Source organism: Serinus canaria, chromosome 5 (assembly GCF_022539315.1).
Source record: "Serinus canaria isolate serCan28SL12 chromosome 5, serCan2020, whole genome shotgun sequence".
Lineage (NCBI taxonomy): Eukaryota > Metazoa > Chordata > Aves > Passeriformes > Fringillidae > Serinus > Serinus canaria.
The window spans coordinates 45,043,546-45,064,669 of NC_066319.1; the positions used below are offsets into that span (position 1 = coordinate 45,043,546).

Consider the following 21,124-nt stretch of genomic DNA (forward strand, 5'->3'; position numbering starts at 1 on the left):
GCACCCCTCAGCTGAATGGCATGTCACCCATTCCCAAGAACAGCCCACTTGTCTGTTTTAATGACACCAACATACCTTGAACATGCACCAAGTTATAAACGTGCATATGCAGAAGGGCAATCTGATGTCAAATGAAACAGAAATAGATGGGAAAAAGGAGGTGAGGCCTTAGAGTGGTGTGTGGGGTGTGTGTGCTCCACCAACAGCTTCATGTTGCTTGCTGAAATTCTTGTTTATCTGGAATGGTGTGATTCCCCATTTCACCCATTTAAGAACTAAGGGGAACTTAAAACTAAGCATGACTGCAGGCTGCTGCCAGTATGAACACCACCTGCTCAAAACCAAGGCGCTTACCAGCTGAAATTTTCCATACTTGGTCTTTCTCATTAATCTTGAATGAATGTGGTTCAGATGATTCTGAACTAATCTGGCTTCTGGAATTAGAGCAGCAGAGAACAAACGAATGTTTAACCTCTCCCCTGAAACATTTAACCTCTCCCAGATGCTATGGGTACTTTTCCTTGGGAAGCTTAATGTGCTTACAGGATCTGCAACACTGCTGCAGAGGAGGTTGCAGAGATTTGTACTCATTGGGCCATACACAAAAGTGTTTAATGCACATGTCAGAAAGTTATGTAAAAGAAAATACAATGATGATGGTGATGATGATGACAACAAAAGCATCAAAACAGAAGTAGCCCCAATTGCATATTTCATCATCTCAAGTCTACCTCTTCAGCATATCCACTACATGAATCTAGCATTCATGGTAATACTCTTATACCCCAGAAGACCTGAGCTAAGGACCATACTGCACAGTATGCAAGGTGCTCAAAAGATAAATGACAGATAGCTTGTGGATGATATCATCAACACAAAAGTTTAATGCATAAATAATGTGTTATCCTTAGAGATACATTTTTAGAAATAAACTGCTAAGGCATAAAAAATTTTGCATCAAAATACGTCAGTTTTCACTCATTCATACTCCCAAGATTATTCCTTTTGAAGAACTGAGAGATGTATTTTAGGGATATGGAGAGACATCCCAATACACACACAAAAAATCCTACAGCGGGCTGTCTCACCTTGGCGTCTGGGTCTACAGACTCAACAAAATATAGCATTTTTTGCACTCAGAAGCATTGTAGAGACACCATCTATATCAATTCTCCCATCCACAGAGATAGAGAGAAATAATTTCCATTCAGAGAAAGGAAAACATGCACACAGAGGTAAAAGGTACCTCCAAAAACACCCAGTAAACAGTGGGAGAGTAGGACCAGCCCCCAAGAGACTCCCCTCAGGCCTGGGCCCCTCCTGACAACCCACAACCCACACTGCTGTTGTCAGGGCTCCTCATCACTGACTGACATCAGCTGCACCTAACAGCAGCTCAGCTTTTCTCCTAAAGTTATCCCAAATGTTTCTGGTTGGTTGCAGAAGAAATGAAAAGCCAAATTCTAATATGCCCTCCACTTAACAATAAATTTAAAGCAAATGGCACAAGTTTGACCAAAGTCTATCCTATCAGCTCAGTCCAGTCAGGGGAAGGTGAGATTTTTCCACTTATTCTTGATAACTCTTCAACTCAACAAAGCCTCATATTCAAGGGGCAGAACAGGTGAGATCTTATGGATATCTACACTACAGAAGTCCCTTCCCTCTCTACAGCCTCTGCCAAAATGAAGGACCCCATTGAACTATGGCTGGGAAGTGTGTGTGATTTGGACTTCCCTGGTCTCTGAAACAAGAGCACTCCTAGCTAATTTTCAAGGAGCAATAACCACAGCACCCAACTTCCAGTATCTTCTACTTAAAATTTTCAAAGCAGAGGTATGAAATAAAGAATTTCATATGTTCTGTACACCTAACTGTAGTCAAATACTCAGAGGACTTAATTTTGACTCATTTTAGGCACTTTCATTTAAGAGAAAAATAAACCTCCCACTGGTAATGGGAAATAAAATTCAGTGTGCATCTTTATCCCTAATCCTTACCTCTATCAACAGCTATTCAGCCTGCTGAGAATACTAACATTGTACTTAATAACATTCTAATAATTCTCTCAAGTTACAATGTTATCTACATGAATGAAGGAACTCAGTGAGGAAAAGAAAAGCTGACCTTCACAGAATTTACAGTGAGAAGTCTCTCTTCTACCTTTAGGCCAGTGATTTCTCATATGACTGATGAAGCTGTATTGCTAAAAAGGAGACTACTTTTCCCAAAATTGTCTTAAAACACTGTCATTTCAACAAATCTCAGCTTCCCCAGTGGAATCCATGATGGGGTCTGCTTCCCTCTGCTGCTTCTCCTCAGCTGTTTGTATAGAAGTTGAATGGGCTCAGTAAGACAAGGCTTTAACATGGCTCTTCATTTGGGGATTTGCTGTAGAAAGCAGAAGTGTAGGAATAAAGGATATATGAAGAAGGTGAAGTTTTACAATTGCTTTTGCAATGAGATACTTGTTTCTACATTTCTATCTGCTATGACTCCATGTGGTGAAGGTTGAAAAAAAAATTACGAACGTGAAAAAAAGTCACAGAAAGTCACAAATGTCAGAGTTTTTTTTTCTGCATAGTGTATCTTTACAGCAGTTTGTTAGCACTTTGCACCAAAACACAAAATCATAGAAGAAGAGTCTAGGCCATCTACCCTTTCTTGACAAAACCCAGGAAAGCTACAGAATAAACCCAAATATAGCAATTCAGCAATCCTCAGTGCCCCTCCCTAAACAGCTCTGGTTTAGCAGCCAGTGGAGGAGACCACAAGTTCTCAACAAACAAAAAGGTTCTGGAAGGCCCATCAACTGGTGGGCAGCCCCAAAACCAGAGGTATTGCACTGACTAAGAGCACAATCTTTGGAGGCACCAAAAGGAGCTGCTAAGATGGGCATGGTCACCTATCACACACTGTGTAATTCTCCTTTCAGTTGAACTGGTATCTGCCATGCAGTTGCAAAATACCCTTATTAACGTTAACTAGAAAAAATATGTTCAAGAATGTATATGCACTCTTTCTCTGTGTAATTAATCCCTGCAGTAAAGCTGTTCCTTGGATTATTTCAAGCATAGAAAAGCAGTGAGCTAGATTACAGGAAACAATTACTTATGGTACACTGGTGATTAGAAAGAGACTGTGACACCCTGACATCCCCAGACAGCATTTGAGCCCTCTAAAGCTGCAGATCACAGAAAGTATCAAACTACACTTTTCAAACATCAGATAATGCAAGCTTGTTCATTCTAGTGAAATGATACTAATCAGTCATAAAATGAATGGGACACAATCTTCTAAACATTCAAGAGGCAATAATTTATAAAGTATCTGTTTACTACAACCAATTAAGAAGAAATATTTTCTTCATGTGTCAATTGTAAATCTGACAAATCAGGTAAGGAAAAAATGGAACAAATTACTTTGCCAAATCACTCCAGTTAATTCTCCTGTTGGTGGTTTCATTGATAGTTAATTCTTTTTTAAAATGTCATGTACAGAACATCACTGAATTTTCCAGCCAACACACAAAAGGCTAACAGTAAATACGCATGAACTGGAAAGCAGCAAGCTCAGCCATTTGCAGGGCTGAACTACCCAGATAGCTGCCTGTGCTGGATGTGGCCAATACACCTGCAATTCTCAGTTCAGCTGGAACATGCTCAAGCAACAGCTCCTTTTCAGAAATCTCTGCACCTAAATTACAGATCCCAGACAAACACAACTTGAAGCAAAGCAGCCTTGGATACCTTCAGCAGAAACTGCTGTCATCTCATTCCATTCTTAACCCTTTTGAAACCATTTTTTTCTCCTATTCCTAAGAAGACCTGCCACTCTGTTGTCATTTTCAATCCCTGTTCATAAACCATCTCCTCCTCCACATTAGCTCCTCTGCTGAACCTGCTTTTGTGTTTTATTATTGTCTTCATTCTATTTCAGAAATTTTACAGCTCATTTGTACAGCCCTTAGCATTTCAGCATGGGATAACTTCACAAGTAAATCTTATTAAAGCTATTCACACAATTCCTATGGACAGGACAAGGGCCTGTGTTTCTTCATTAACTTATGTGGAAACTCAGCTGACAGGTCTGTCTCTCAAATCTCCCCCTCTTTTCTGGAGGGACTCTAGCTAGACTTGTGAAAACTATAAAGTAGCAAGTGAGATTCACCAGGTTATGTGAGAGAAGTATAATGGAATAAAAACAAAATGGACAAAAATTTAGCATTTAACAAGAGCTCTGGATGGGAACTAAGATACTTGGTTATAAACAAGTCCAAAGATGACACCTCAGCTCAAAGAAAGATATGCAGAATGCACTATTTTAAATGCTTGGTCTAGAGATAAAGGGTCCCTTCTTTTGAAGGAAAGGTTATTTTCTGTGTGTTCCCCATACAACCCAATCTTGCCCATTTTTGGGCTACAGAAGCCTGAGTGGGAAGATGATGCTTGCTAACTTCTCAGTGGCACACTGGAAAACAGCTTTAAGCACTGAACTTAGAGGTCTTTTCAAACCTTAATGATTCTATTACTTGCCTATGAAAGTAGTTTTAACAAAGGCTTACGTGAAATGCAGGAGGGAAATCAAGAACATGGCAGAACTCATTACACCTTCGTGATGAGAAATTTCCCTCTACTTGCAGGCACAGTGAACTGAAAGCAAAGGTTTCAAGCCTGCCTGCATAGGTATTTTGCACTAAGTTACACTGAAAAAGTAAAGAAAGGAAAAAGCTGGTAATACATAACAGCCGTGTGAGCCCTACACGACTGCTGACTCTAAGCCACCCCAAGAGAAACAGCTTCTTGGGAATGGCAGAAGTGTCACTATTTCACACAGTTTTGCATGAACAGACTGCATCAAAACATTTCCTATTAAGTTCACAACATCTGCGATTCTTTTTGGTAGTTCCCCCTTTTGTAATTCTCCTTCTGAGGGAGAGGAAGAGGGAAGACCCCTCCTTCTGCTGTCTCCAAGTAAGCTCCAGTCTTCAGTCCCAGACCATTATGGTGTTATACATGAGTGTGTATTGTGGTCTCTTCAACAGGGCAGCAAGGCTTAGTGCCTGCTTCCCTCTCCAAGGAAGAGAGCAATGTTCACCACTATGGCACTGACCGGAGACGGTGCTTTTAATTGAAGTAGGAACTGCCTGATCTGCATCTTTGAGTAGCCAACAAACAAAAACTGGCACTGAAATTCATCTGTAGGATGGGTCGTGAAAGGGTAACTTCAGTGCCAGTTTCACAGTAACCACCAGGGAAAAAAGTTTCCCCAAAGGAAAAGAGGGAGTTCAATCTGCCTCCTTTTCTTGGCTTCCATTTTAAAGAATACAAATAAGCTTCCTGAAAAACAACAGGCCTTTTGATGAGGTAATAGCTTTCCTCCATGTTTTTGTTTGTTTGTTGAAAACACTTGGATTTCACAGGAAGCAGTAACAAACACAACTGGGGATCAGCTTCGTTAAAGAACCTTAAAAATCAACAGGACACACATCTCTTGCTTCAACTACTAAACTGGATTGTCTCACTGGCTTGAGCAAAACTGCTGAATTATTTCCCTAACAAAAGAAAGGCGCTTTTAGGTCCTATAATCTCATTTCAAATCCTTTTACCCACTCCCTTCTCTTTTTGGCCTTGAAATTGCAATCCTCTTTCAGGACTAATCTCGGGACTAATTGGTGCCAGCACTCCTGTTTCTCTTGCCATTTTGTCCCCTCCCTACCGCATTGTTCAGGTGCCGAAAAGGACAGCAGGCCAGGGTTCAGTGCCCCTGTAATGAGTCTGTTCCTACAGACTAACTGTTAATAATTAGCAGGAAGCATTTTGTCTTTAAATTGCACAGCATGAGCACCACAATTTCACTGAGCCAGAGAATTGCTTCACTGTTGCTCATGAAGCTCCCCAAGTTTGTGAGTGATGTGCAGGATGGAGGGCAGCATGCAGGGGGCCAAGCCTCCCAGCTGGGCACACAGGGTGGCACAGGCAGCTCCAGCCCCTCCAGAGCTACCCGTGGCAGGAAGGAGAGAAAAGAGGAGCACGGTGCGCACGTCACCTACAGCAGCTGCCCAGGAAAGCATCAACGTGATGGGACTGAGTTGGTGTGGTGAAAGGACAGTCTGCGTTTAAGAAATATTCCAGAATACAACTCCCTGAAGAATAACAAGTAAGAGGAGATTTAAGAAAGCCTGCTACTTTTCAGCTCATGACTGTATTTGCAGGTAGTGCCAAAAAGGAACAATTATTTCTCTTACCAAGGGAATAGCAGTGCTGACCATTTTCCATTTTCTGAAATTTTCTCAGACTTGCAGCAGACTTGGAAGCAAAATTAGTTTTTCTGTATTTGGAAACTTCAATCTAGGAAGTGCATTAAAACAAAACCATAAAAAAGCTGTTTCCAATGGACATTTATTTCCAGCAAACCTAAGGCTAACCTTGAATTTGATTCAGGCAAAATAAGCCAAAAGCTTCTGAAGTTTTCAAGGCTTCAGAAGTTTTCTTTGGTTTCTACATCACCAAGTATACACATTATGTTTTGCCATTTTGATATTGTTTAGTGCCTTCTACCATCCTGAAGCTGAAGGTCAACACAAGAAACTCCATCTGAGATACACACTGCTTCCATCATACCCCCCAGCAGTGCTCTGCAGTTTAACCACCACTGGGGCTAAATCCACACTCCTGTTCACTACTGTCTTCAGACATCTACGAGGAGGTATGCCATGAAGAACAAATAAGCATCAAAAAAGGAAAATGATACAACCTGCTTCACTCTCCTGAAAGATAAACACTTCTTGTGGAGCATCAGTGAGAGACAAGCTGTCAGACATTGAGACTCCTGCAGAAGTCAACACACAAGACACTCGAGTCTCACTAGATTTAGGGAATCTACCATTACTGCAAAGAGACAACAACAAATGCACGTGTGTAGAAAGGAATGCTCAGCCAGCATCTCACTTCCACTGGAGAAGAAAGCAGTCTGTCACTGCAAGAACATTCTGGAAAGGCATGGGTATATAACTTTTACACAGTAAGAACACAGCATTTATCTCCTGTCATAGAAATTGACAGCAAGTATGAACACAGACCTAAACTTACTGATGATTTTTCTTCGTTTGCACCACAGCTTGAGGTAAGGTGGTGTCTCAGTGGCTCAGTTAAGATGGGTAATAAGTAAATTCTGCACATATTACCATCCTTAAAATGGTAGATTCTCCCACCACACTAAAGCCATCCACAATGCAACACTTTGCTGAGGAATTCATATTATAGTTCAGCTGGAATAAAGGTATTTAAATTTTCCATGTCTTTAAAATGCAGTTTGCAAATGTGCTTGGGATCCATCACTTATTTCTGTTTGCCTTCATGTCATAAATTTCAGACTAAGGGCTCCCCTCAGGTCATCCAATTCAGCTTCCTGCCAGCAGAAAACTCTTTCCTACAGTCAATTTTCTAGAATTTTATTGAGTCTGCTTTTCAGCACTCTACCAGATGGATTTCAGACAATCTCCTTTAAGGAACTAATTCAGTCTAGTAAGTTCATTATTTGCACCTGGTCAATGACCAAGGGAAGATAATCCAGGGTCTGTTTACTTGGCTCCTTCTCATATGATATTAAAATGGGAAGTTTTCCATCCTACTGTCAAAATCTGTTCACAGTAGCAACAACAGCAGCAGAGAGACATCCCCGTGAAAATCAAGCAATTGTGTCTACAGAGAGATATTATTAACTTGTTTATGGCATCAAAGCAACCTCCCTTTTCTACACTGCAGTTTGAAACCTGGTAATCAGAAGATAGCAAGTGAAGACCAGTTCCTATTGCCAGTCCCCTCTCCTCAGGTCAGAGTCCCTAGGTAGTGTTTGCCTGCTTCAAAGCACTCCAAATGCCTGTGCCAGCTCAGGCTGCTGCACTGCTACTGCATTAGAACACCAGGCTGAAAGATGCAGCAGAATGCCAAGCTGTGCCTTGCAAATGACCCTTTTTCACCAAGCTTGTGAACACAGAGGAATCATGAAGCTGAGGTAAAGCATTTTTCCCCCTCTTTTTCCTGGCACTGGAAGACTTTTCTGAAGCACTGAAGTGACTTGAAAAATCAGGTTTGCAAGTCAAGAAACTTTTAAGGGAGGTTTGTAGCACACACCCACCAGACTATAATAGTCAATACTAAGCACAATGATGCCTCCATGCTCTTCTGGAGAGAATCTCCTCTGGGAGCCAAGCATACCATAAATTTACTAGCACAGCACTGTGCCATCTCAGTAAGATTATGGCTCAATGACAGGTTCTCACAAGTAGGAATGCTTTAAGAAAGCCCTCGTCCTTGACAAGCCCCAATACCTCAAAAAAAACCCCACAACAAATCACCAGGATCACACTTAAAGCACAACTACACAAGCATCTTTACCAGCACAACTAGGAGGACAGTTTGCTATTCTACAAGGGCAGCAAAAGCATCTTAAAATGACTTTGCAAAGAAAAAACCAAGAAAACACACCAAAAATCCCCCAACAATTCTCCAGAAGCCCAAAAGCAACCCTCTGCTGAACAACCAGGTGATACTGCTCCAAGGGTCTTCAAAGCTCAACACAAACCAAACTCCTAAAGCTCTTGTTCCATGTAATTACAAAATATAGGGTTCATCAATACAAACTGCCCTATTTTCAAAGCAGAGCTTTAATAGTGATATTCCCAGGGTGACAGAAAAGGATCTGCTCTAACACTTCCAGGAGAAATTTCCTGTTTCTTTTTCCCACCAAATCTGACCAAGTCTACTTCTACACATGAAGTCAAAGGCAGTAAAATGTACTTAATAATCAAAACATCTACCCTGCTTTAGCAATATAGCTGACTGTGGCTCTTAAACTATCAGGGAATAAATGTGTTTGTATATATAAAGCCTTCCTTTTACATTATATTATACTTGCAAGTTGCAAAATAAAAGCTGGCTACTCCAGAAGCTTTGTTTGTTATTAATTCCCTTAAGTTTAGTAAATTATTTCATTCTAATTAATTGTTTTATTTGTTTTTTTAATCTCATGAGAAAAATGGTCTTCTTCATCTTTCATATGCAAAACAGCTAAAGAGAGAAGAATATTTACATAGAGAAGGAACTCCAATTAATAGAGATCTTAAATACATGGGGAGCTGTTATGAATTTTGCCATTGATCAGACAGCTGCTTGGAAAAAAAGTGTCTTTTCAGGAAAGTTACATAATTAAAAGTAACCCAATTCCTTTTTGTTTGTATTTTTTCTCCATCTACTTATCCAGATTAAACATAAAAATTAATGAAACCCAAATTATGTCAAATTTGCTAAATTTACATTTCTATTTCATACACTTTTACTGGACCTGCATCCTGCACTTCCATCAGTTATGAATTTCCAATGTTCCATGGACATTTGAAATCATTGTTATATTTTTAATAACCCAGCTTTCAGTATCTGCATTACTATGCAATTCGTTTTTCCAAATTTCATATATTCTGTCTTAAAAAACACCACCCCCTCCACCATCACAATAGAATAAACCACAGAATTCTACACACTTCTAAACAAGTGGAAGTGCCAAAAAGAGAGTCTATTCTAAGCATCTTTAGCTTTTCAAACTAACCTTAGCCTGTAACTACTGTTTCAACAGAATTTCTTTTGGAAGGATATATAATGGAATGGTGATAAAAATAGTTACAGAAAAAAAAAGCAGTGAGAGGCATAGAGCTCTGCAATATTTATACCACCCAGGCAGACAACACAGAGAACCCATCAGTGAGGTTAAAAACTGCAGCACAGTGAACAACTGACAACAGCAGGGCCATAAGAAACAAATGTAAAACCCCACCAGCTGCATAAAATTGGACACTGACTACTACCTTTAAAAGTGGGCAGAATAATAAATTACAGTTATTCCACTTTTACAAATAAAGTCCATGTAGTCCTGATTCTAATACCAAAAATATGTCATTCAAGCTAATGAAAGAAAAATTGAACAAGTGCACACATGCTGCAGCAAGCCAGGAAAGAAATACATTTACAATTGTATTAGCAAGACCCACTGGCTGTGCTATCTTGGATGTTTTAAGAGCAGAGCAATAAAAAATTATCATACATAACTGCACCGCTCATATGAGCTGGCAGAGTGAGTACTGGCAATTAACAGGAAGGGACTGACAACAAAGCAGGAATGAGTCAGGATGTAAAGAAGGAAAGATCTTTTATAAAGCTCTGATCCACACTCATATCTGAGCTGGCCAACCTCTTCAGTCATTTGCCTTTCACAAAGGAAGAAAGGATCTTAACACATGGAGGTGGAAATCATACTTCCCTATAAACAGATACACATGTGTATGTGACAATCCAAACAGCTTCACCCCACAGAGGGAGCTGGGCTGCAGCCCTACCCACACACCTTGTATCCCCAAGTTATTCATCAACAACATGAACTTCCCTAACATGTTTGCCAGTCAAACCCACTTCAGACCAGTTGTCTCAAACAATTCTTTCATCACTGTTCTCTGAGTATTTGCTCTTTTGTAATGAAAATAGGTCACCTGCCCTAAACCAGTACATTTTTGTTTTAAGTGCAAGAGAGAACAGCTTCCCTGGCAGCCAGGCTGTCTTTTGACATAAAAAGTACACTGCAGCATATACACATATCTATGCACTGAAACCCCCAGAGATCTCTGCACATTTATTACTAAAACCATATGCAGTCTTAGGGAAAAAAGCCTCAGACAAAATGGGGAATCTTATCAAAAGCAGAATAACACAAAACCCACCAAACTCGGTGAAACCCACAGCCTGTTTAGTCCATTTATATGACCAAATGCCAAAGATTAATTTTTCACAGAAAGTGGAAGAGCAACATAACATAGCACAGTAAATTTGTACTTGCTTCTACAGCCCATGTGGACTTGAAGTACTGGAGAGATTGATTTAAATGTAAAAATCCCACAAGGAGTAGAATCGTCTTCCAGATGCACTTGTATTAGCTATGGACATAGTAAGTAAACAAAATTCCACCTTTTGTGGGATCATCACTAAATCATTAGCCTCAACATTCTCCTGTGGTAGCCACTAAGGTTCCATTAAGCAATTTACAGCCTGCCGCTAAGCCTCCCATCCCCACTCTTTAAAAAACAGTAGCAAAATACCAACAACCAACCAACCAAAACAAAACCAATCAAACAAAAAACCCCAAGAACCAAAGAGGAAAATGCTGCATTTTACAAACAGGTTCACAATTCATAAACAGCACAAATACCACCAATGAGTACCACACACATACAGACTGGTCTTGGGGATACCTGGAATAGAAAAAAAGCCAATTAAAAAAATGGTTGAATTCAATTTCTTGAAACCTATCTAAAACATAGTCCCTGAATTCTCACTTGCTTTTTGCTTTAACAGAACTGCCTGACAGAACTACGGGGTTTCCATAAGAAAGTCAAAACATCTGTGAAAAAATACACTACAGAAAGTAAAATATAACCTCCAGAGTTTCATCAGAGCTCTGCTGAAAAAGAACAAGAAGTGCAAGTGCTGAGTACTTCTGTTTAGCAAGGGGAAAGAGGAACAACCATTTTATCAAGTCGCTGTTGCACTGGACAGGCAAAGAGACATACCTTTCACCTTCCATTCTTTTACTCCAGAACAAAAAGGTGGTAAGGAAAACAATCTCAGTTCCCAGGCACAGGGAACTTTGAGGAGAATAGAAATTTCTCTGTCAAGGACCCTCCAACACCTCCAAAAAGCAGCTTTTATATAAGTACTTTATTCTGATGAAACAAGCAGCTTGATTTTTCCAAGTCAAAATTAAAAACCCAAGTGTAAAGAAGTTTTTGTATTAATAAAGACTCCATGCTTTTTGTTCAAAAAGTTCAGAAAAAGTCATTTTAATACCATTTAAGTCCTTTCTGGTTTTACTCATCCGAACCCTGAAGACTCCTGAAACAAAACTCTAGCAAAACCTGCAAGTTTTATTCCTACAAAAGCCAGTTCCATCAAAATAGCAGGAGTATCACTTTTACTTATGATCATAAGGGGATCCTAAGCAGAGGGCAGATTCACACACATTGAAAACTGGATACAACAGGAACCCAGGTGACAGTTATAAAAGCCAGAAAAACATGGTCAGTAATCACAATCTGCATGAGACAACTCCAGTCTTGAGCTGACATCTTGGCTTTCTGACATCTGAAGTTAAGTCATACCTGACAATGACAAAAATTATGATTCAAGCATTCAAATACTATAACAATATTATAACAAAAGAAATTATGCCAAAATGTACTTTCTTTAAACAAATTAATAAGCCTGCCTTCTCCAGAAAGGATATCAAATGATACAGAGATACTACACCAACATACAGCAATATACACATATGCATACAACACACATCCCAGAAAAAGTGAATTGGTCAATAAAGATTCAAAAGAACTAACCCACTAAAATGTCTTTTGAGCTTTTTATCTAAAAAACCATATAGATACAGAAGAAATAGGACATGTGTGCTTTAAAAGAAATAATTTACAGAAAGACTGACTGATACTTTGAGAAATACTGTCTAATACAGACAGGGATTATGGATACTCAACACAGGCATGAAATGAAAGTGCACTTTCTTTTAACTGTATGTGTAAGATAACTGGAAACACTATTGGAGCAAGCCTGGCTTAGCACATGGGTGACCCTTATAAATGGCAATGACGACAAGGCAATCAGAGGACTTTGCTCAGGACAAGGACCAGCTGGTCTGCAAGGTCTAGTAGCCCAGAGCCCAAGCTGATGGTGCACCATGTAACTCAGTTTAGCTGCTGGCTAACACAAGGCCTGATGAGCCAACTCAGTCACCTGGATGCCACCGTGTTAGCATTCTCCACAGTCATACTGCAAGCAGCAATGAAATGTGTCCCTCTTATGCTCTGCTTCCCTCTAACAAATGCAAAGAAAAGAGGAAATGGTTCTCACTGGCCATGCTCACCTCCTGGGACATTTCTCTATGGACAACCAGGATTTTCAGTGCATCTGTCACCTTCTGTTATGACCTGGGCAGAAGATGGGTCACCTGCAATCAGTTCCTACAGCTCTTGGATTCAAGAGGACTGTTCCAAGTCTGGCAAGGTCTTTGAACTTGTGTGCAAAACTGGTATTATCAAAGAAAGATTACATATGGAACAAATCAGTTACACAAATATTCAGAGTTTTGCATAAACTACAACAGCTGCCTCACATTTTAAACATTCTCTCTATTCCCTAAAATATATTAAAATGCTAGGTGAAATGATGAAAGGTCCACACAGGTTTTGTTTAAGACAGAGCTGCAATTCTTAGAAATAGTCAATGCCCCTTAACTTTGAGTTTAAACAGTTATTAAATATACAATAAATAGTTAAATTGCAGATTGCCTTAAAATCATAACCATTACATGTAAAGCCATCCCTTACCTACTGTTTAAAAGATTCAAGTTATCTTAATATTTTTTTTACTAGTAGTTAATCACTATTAGCATAACATTAGGACTTGCTCTATGGACATCACTCTTACAACAGAACTACGAACAATGTGACTTTCCCTGTCAATTTTTCTTTATACAAGCACCAAAGGAAAGTCCAATAACTAATAGAGAAGTGAAGAAAATCTAAAAGAAAATACAGGAGCATGATTAAAACTAAATTTAAAAATTTAACTTTAGTTATGAAAATACAAAAAAACCTTTTCATAATCCAAGAGCAGCAGATGTGACACCCTATGATACTATTTGTGGCTTCCCAGCTTCATGAGTCTGTTTTCAAACTCAGAAGTCAAATGATTTACACGGCTGTAATATTATATGATTAACAAACGTGATACTCATGGTGACCAGTGTTCATTGCACTAACACTCCTTCTTGAGTCTGAATTTTCAACTACTAAAACTTCAGTGAACTGTTCCTGAACACTGCACAGGCTTCCCCATCCACACAACTGCTGCAGCTGTTAATGGGATGAAGGGTGACACATCCACTCACTGCCCAGGGACCAAAGGTGACACGTCCCTCACACCCTCTGCTTTTTGCTCCACCACACAGCTCATGCACTGTGCAACCCTGCCCTACCTGCACCAGCACACACTCTGGGGGCAGCAAGGAAGAAGAATGAGGAATTGCAGAGAAACAGTCTCAGAAGCACAGCACCCACATGCTTCAAGTTCCAGCAGTCAGCAACTCACAGCTCTGTCCATGAGGCCACTCTAAAAGCTTTTATAGGGAAACACCCAGGCCTACAGAGGGTTTTACAAACAAAGTAACAAAAATTTCAAAACACATCCCTACACTTTCTTTTTCCCATGAACTTAGTGGAAATATCTACAGTATCATTTCAAGTTATCTTTGAATAAGGCTATATTTATCTACAGAAGGCACAGAGGAGGGGAAAAAGAGCCTAAGAAGCCAAGTAACTGGAAAGACTGTTCAACAAATGGAACCATGAAAGAAAACCATCATAAAGCAATGAGCTGGTGTTTGCCTGACATCTAGAGAAAGATGACAGAGTAAAAGGACTCTGCTTTACAGTACTTTACCACAAGTCTAAATACATGGAAACAAGACTCAACCAAATCTTCATGTATTTGGCAGATGGAAAAAAAATGGTATTTCTTCTTTCTGGGGGTATGAATGAGAAAGAATTGAAAACACTTCAGTTGAGAAGGCTCAGAAGCATGTGACTAATTTTGAGAGGAATGAAGATGTGATTAGAGGGTGATCTGTATTTCTACCAGCCATTCCTGCATGAAACTATTATGTTAGAGAGATCAGATTCAGACTTTCTGTTCCTCTTTTTTTGTCCACGATCTGTAGTCACCTTTCTGAATTTATCTTTCCTCCCTACACAGCCTTCATGCTATAAGGTGTAAAAAAAAAGAAAAAAAAAGAAGAAAAAAAAGGAAGAAAGAAAAAGCGCCTTTTAAAAGGAAAGAAAAGCTGATCTGTTTTGTTTCCTCAAGCTATGTTCAGTGGGATCACAGAAGTCTATGTTTGGAGATAAGAAGATGTTAGAAACCAAGTCCTGGATTGAGAAATCCTCAAAATTTTATGCACTTATCAGTGCATTCACTCAAGAAAAAGTTCTCTTTGCTGTTCATAACTGACACCAAACTAAACCAATATTATCTAACAGAAATAAAGCAACATAATCTTGAAGTGTAGATGGTCTTCAAATTAAGGCATGTAATGGTGGCAGAGGGCACACTTCAGAAGAACTTCTATCCTCTGTGATCTCACAAACTACAAAACTATGAAAACAGCAAACTAAAAATTCCCCGAAGACTCCACCTTCACACCACACCAAGAGAAGAAAACTCATTCTGACTCTGCATAGCAAGTAAATAGTTAGATTGTTCTTGACAAAGTGGTTGTAACATGCACAGAAATTAATATTAGACTTCCCTATGATCAGCTTCATTTCCTATCAAAAGCAAAAACAGTAATACAGAATTAAATCCATGTTTCCAGATTGCAAAGGACAACCAAATCATGTCTTTTCTACAAGAGACACCCTGCAAAGTCCTTTAGTGAATAGGAAAAGGTTGTTTCACCAGCTTCCCCAAATGGTCACAGATCAAATCTGATCTCAAGTTATAAAGTATACAGATAGGAAGGGTGCTTACAATATGTCTAATATGATAACCTACAACTTCAATGCAGGTTTAGCTTCAATAAACAACTGCAAAAGGTGGAAGCTGTGATAGTAAAGTCAAAACCTGTAAATATTTGAAGTTGTTCCTCCAGCGGTTTCCTCAGCAGCTGATCTGTAACAGCTGCCCTCTTGGGAACACGTGTCCATTTCACATCCCTAAAACAGCTTCCATGTTCCCCATCCTAAGGGGGCTGTATTCAAACTGCATCCCAACAGCACGTGGCATCCCGACAGGACTGCTGGAGGTGCTGCTGCAGTGGTGCACTGGGACTGGGGCTGCGGGTCCAGCCAGGCCGGAACGGGCACTGCCTGGGAGCTCCCACCGCAGGGCTGCACTGCCTGGGAGCTCCCACCGCAGGGCTGCACTGCTCCCACCGCAGGGCTGCACTGCTCCCACCACAGGGCTGCGCTGCACTGCGAGGGCTCCGACTGGTGAGATGGGAGCAGAAGGGCAGGACCGAGTGGGGTAAGACTACAAATGCAAATGAATGCATGACTGGGTCACCTCTCCTGCCATTTACCACAGAGCTCACAGTGATGGCCATCACTTTTGCACAGCGATTTGTAAAACTTGGATTTTCAGGAACAAAGCTTTAGCCACCAGGTTTCACAAATCTTTCTCTGCGTCTCTACGAATAAATTTCGGAAGTTAGACAAGGGTTCATAACCACAAAGTCCTTTTTTCTAATCTCAACCTTGGGATAAAAAATATTTTTATCAGAAAGAGGTATCAAAAGACAAGACAATGGAGAAGTGATTAATGTTTAAGGAACTCATGGCTTTTTTTAGGAAATCCAACAGTAGCAAAAAGAAATGCCATAAAGAGACACTAAATTCAATAAAACAGAAACCACTCCAAATTTTTCAAATCCCAAGCTAGCACTGTTTCATAAAACATATGGTCACTCATGGACCTGTAGGCTCTCTGTGATCCACCGGCCTACCTCTTTAACCTACACTTCAACAAGGGAAGTGGAATGGCAGACCAGAAGACGAAGCCACGCACACTCAAATGAAATGTTCTGGGAAGTGACTCCACATAAGCAGCAGAGGTGGTTTGCTGCTGACTCCTTGCAGGGCCTGTTTCTCTCCCATCACCACGGCTCCAGCACTGTCTGGGAGCCCAGGGCACGGTGGGGTGGCTCTGCAGCACCCACTCCACAGCCGCCAGCAGATGCCACGTACACTGAACACACTACAACCACCAAAACTGTGCTGCAGGTTAGTTTTTGTTTCATGGTTTCCTGTTGGCTCCAGCCCTACAAGGCTCAAATCCTCTCTACAGAGGGCAGTCTGGCTGAAATGTAGTGATGGATGCCAGATGTATTTTTCTAACACAAATGCACAGGTGGGCAGGTGGACTCCATGCCCAAAGCCAAGCACAAATCTAGTTCAAGTCTGTCTGAGGTTTCAATCCTTCCTGAAGCAGAACCAACCTCACTCAAGGAGCTGTTCCAATGGGAAGAAGCAAGCCGACAAGGAACCAATCAAACCCTTATGAACAAGGAGTCTGGGGCAGCTCAAGAAAGAAACACCTTTTTAGTTTCCTTCTTGGACATGTTAGCAATTTCATCAACTGCTGAACAGATCTGTCAACATTTGACACTGCTCTAACAAACTACAACTAGGAAAACACATTGAACAAATGAAAAGCCATTAAATAATTATCCACAAGTCTATAAAGACAACATTCCTGGATAGTCACCAAATTTTCAAATATTTTTATTACTCTGTGAAAATAATAATTTCTGTTATTTTAGATTACATTTCCTGATAGTTTTCAGCAGTACAAAGAGAAATACAATTGAGAAATAGCCCTGTGTAATTTACACAGGGGAAAAAAACATTTTAAGACCTCCTTCAAGCACTATTAGAAGAGAAATCCCACCTACACTTCAGTTAGAGGCAGAAATCTGGAAATAAAACACATAGATGAAGTATCAGGGCACTGACTTGTACAGTTACTTAACCAAGTCTGTATCTAGAAATATATTTCAAAGTTGCTATTGCCAAAATAATTGTAAAATTTAAGAAGAAACACATTAGTCTAACACACCTATTTTTCAACACCAAGGAGAGCTTTTCCTTTGTAATGATGTGTATCAGTGTTAGTTTGCTCTTGAAATTCATCATAAATGACATGCTTTATGACACATGCTTCAATTAGAAGAACTAGATAAAAACCCAAGGGGTTTTGTTTGTTGTAAGTATTGTTTTTTAAGAACACACATCCAAGCCAATTAAAATGAAATAATTCACCTTGTGATATTCTACTTCTACTCTCCTTACAGCTTACAGGTAATCTTTGCCCTGAATTGAAGCAGCAATTCAGACAATGGCAGTCTGAAGTTCCTTCTTATGTACAAACACAGCAAGGTTGCCTTTTCCCCCAAAATGTCTCCTATACATGGAACACAACGTAGACCAAATGTCATGGCTTGAGTAATTTTTATCTCAAATGATACTGGTATAACACTCACTCAGCCAAATGTATGAGTTTGCATCATGAAACTCCTTCACAAAAGGTCCACACCTGTCACATTTATGTAGGATGCTTTACTGAAGTCATGAAACTGAATTATCTGATGCAATTAATTTAACTCTGTTCAGGAAAAAGGGAATTTGTGTATTCAGTAATCATCGTGCTTGGGATATTTTTACAATGCATTCCTCCACTCTGTGTTCAATTCGACCCTAAGCTGCTTATGCAGATACTAAACAGAACACGTGATTCATTCATTTGTGCATCTTTATTCCTTTAAAACATCTGATAAAGACAAGGAATAGGTCAATTTGCCCCTGTGGAATTTCACCAACTGACCCTTGTTTCTAGAGGCAGGAATAATATTGGCAAATTATCTGGTTCCAGATATATTTAAATAATATTAAGGGACATAGCTTCTCTTAGTTGTGGACTTCCATTACATAAGATGGATAGACAGCAAAACCTCTGCCACCCAAGGATTTTTTCTAGATGTACTGTCTTCATCATAAGAGAAATTCCCCTTGGAATTTGTTACTATGACAATGTATTGCTCGGGAGATCTGACTATGGTGGAGTGGATTTACATTTTCTACCCCTACTGAAGTCTTTGTACACATGAGAAAGCAATCACTTACACATGGGATTACTGGTTTTTTTAAAATGCACAGGGAATATTCAACTCGTTGAGAATATATTGGAAATATATTCAGAAAATTACCATGTAACTGCCAATCCAGAATAAATTCAAAAATCACTGATAGGCTAGACCAGTTTCATGTTGACGTTTCACCAGTCATTAGCAGCAAAATGAATAAATATTTTAGAATACTATGGGGATATTAAGTTTCATTTAACAGTGGAAATGCTGAAAGATATCCAAGTAAAAGTAACAGTGAGACCACAATTTCTTCATATAAAACCTGGTCTTTGCTGTATTTGCAAGGCATTTGCTCCTTCAACCACACAAGCTCTTTGTTTTATGATGCAGTCATTACAAGGAAGACTCCAAAGCACTTGGCAGCACAAGCAGTGTAGCAGCAGCTCAGACATCGCATGGGCTCCAAGGAGAAAAACCTTCCCTTTCAGTTTTGGGACTCACTTGTCAGTGTTTCACTAGACCTTTCTTTCTCCCTTGCTCAGCTACACTGGCAGTGGTGAAAGCAGGTAGTGATTGAAACCCGCTTCTTAAATCCCATACTGTCTGGCACCTGCCAGTAGTCCTCTCTTCTCCCACTCATGAAAACAGGCTCTGAGGTTCTGGACTCACACCCCATTGGAAGAGGGCAGCACAACCTCTGCCCAAGATCCGTGACTCTGCAGCCATCCTCTCCCACACACAGCAAGCACAGAGCAGCAGTGGGCACAGGGCTGTGCAGGATGAGGACAGGGGAGCAGGGGGACACAGCTGTGCAGGACACAGGGTAGCTGTGCCCCTGTGCACTCCCTGACACCCACACAGGGTGTCTCTAAGGATTCATCCCTGCTAGGACTGCCCACAGCAGTGCTGCTGCATTGCTTCCTTCAGCCTAGCCTGGAAGAGCTGCCCATGTCATTGCTCCTGCTGCCAATATCTGCCACCAAATTACACAGCGGTTCTGGCAAACCCAGCCCATTGAGTCAACAGCCACTTCACCCATAAAAAAATGGGAGTCCTCTGGCTTTCAACTGCATGTGTATGCCAGATTTTTTTTTTGTTTGTGGGGATTAGAAGGGATCAAAATCTCTCAATTTCTATGTCAGATAAGCATTACACTTCTACTCAATATGAGAACTTATCAATAAATCTGTATGAATGTAATTCAAATACTCTTAAAAAGGCAGCAGTAACAATAAAGCAAGGGCCAGGAAACATGCTTTGTTCAAACGCACAAATTACAGTTTTAATCTATCACCTAAATTATTTATCTGTCCTTCTGCCGAGCACAGTAGTGAGGGGTACTTCCACAGGTGGTACTAGGGACAGTGTTTCCCCAGCACCCCACGGAACACCGGGACAGCCCAGCTGCACCGCCTCGGCACCTCTGGTCACACCCTGGTTTCCAGAATAAAATCATGTGTGCCAGGAGCATCCCCGGCCACCGGGGCGATGCCCCGACACAACAGCGGGCCCAGGGTCTCCATTCCTAGCGCCGTGCCGGGACCGCCGTTACCGCGGCAACGGCGCGGCCGAGCCCCGCGGCCCCGTGACGCGGCAGCGCCGGCCCGGTCCGGCCGCTCGTTGCCGGGGAGACGCCCCGTCGCCACGGCGACCATCACGCTGCCCTCCCCGGCCGCTGCCCTGCCTGGCCGCCAGCGCCAACGCTAACGCGGAAAAATAATCAGAACCATCTGAGCCGCCAAGAGAGCCGTCAGCGTCACAGCTCAGTCCCGGGGCTGCTGCGGGCCCTGCTGCGGCTGGCTCATCACACCTTCCCCGCCCTGAGGGGAGTGGGCCAGCACGGGCCATGAACCGCTCTGCCGGCCCTTACTGGCACCCAGGAGAAAGCAGCTCTGCCAAACCTCAGCGCCTGCTTTCCTGCTGGGCGGATGGCAGCCATAGATTATGTCGCTTTGCTAACGCTGGTCGTAAATGAATGCCAGATCAAAAAATCGCAAAATGAACAGAAAAACACCACCCCATGCCTGTTTCAGTGAACCAAAGGAGAAAATCCAGGCTAATCCTAAGGGGCACCACAGGCACCCATTCACCACCAAGGGCTCGTCAAGCCACCTGGGCACCAGGCTCAACCTGGTGGACATCCTGTGGCTGCCAGCTCTCCCAGGAAAAAAATGAGCCCATCTCCTCTGAGCAAGTGAGGGAATTGTGCCTTCACCAAATGGGATAAGTGGGCACTTCAGAGCTCTCCATTGCTTATCTGCATTTTTATTTCAGGCGCTCCTCTGCCAGAGGGCTGTTGCAGGAAGCCTGCAGGCTCAGCTCAGGAACGCGCTGCTGCCAGCAGGGCCATGAGCAGGTAAGAGGTGCCCTGGACACG

At 41.3% G+C, this 21,124-nt stretch overlaps 1 protein-coding gene across 9 annotated transcripts in view; it reads right to left on the reverse strand.

The window, feature by feature from the left end:
- The window catches only part of FOXN3 (forkhead box N3), a 206,364-nt gene that overhangs the window by 80,658 nt on the left and 104,582 nt on the right, over nucleotides 1-21,124 (reverse strand). The gene's annotated exons all lie outside the window — the stretch shown is intronic.